Consider the following 267-nt stretch of genomic DNA (forward strand, 5'->3'; position numbering starts at 1 on the left):
GCAAGTGATTACTTCTATGATTTATTTATTTATTTATTTATTTATTTTGCGGTAGGCAGGCCTCTCACTGTTGTGGCCTCTCCCGCTGCAGAGCACAGGCTCCGGATGCGCAGGCTCAGCGGCCATGGCTCACGGGCCCAGTCGCTCCGTGGCATTTGGGATCTTCCCAGACCGGGGCACGAATCCGTGTCCCCTGCATCGGCAGGCAGACTCTCAACCACTGCGCCACCAGGGAAGCCCGAGTGATTACTTCTTAGTGAGTTTTAG

Source organism: Mesoplodon densirostris, chromosome 6, assembly GCF_025265405.1.
Source record: "Mesoplodon densirostris isolate mMesDen1 chromosome 6, mMesDen1 primary haplotype, whole genome shotgun sequence".
NCBI lineage: Eukaryota > Metazoa > Chordata > Mammalia > Artiodactyla > Ziphiidae > Mesoplodon > Mesoplodon densirostris.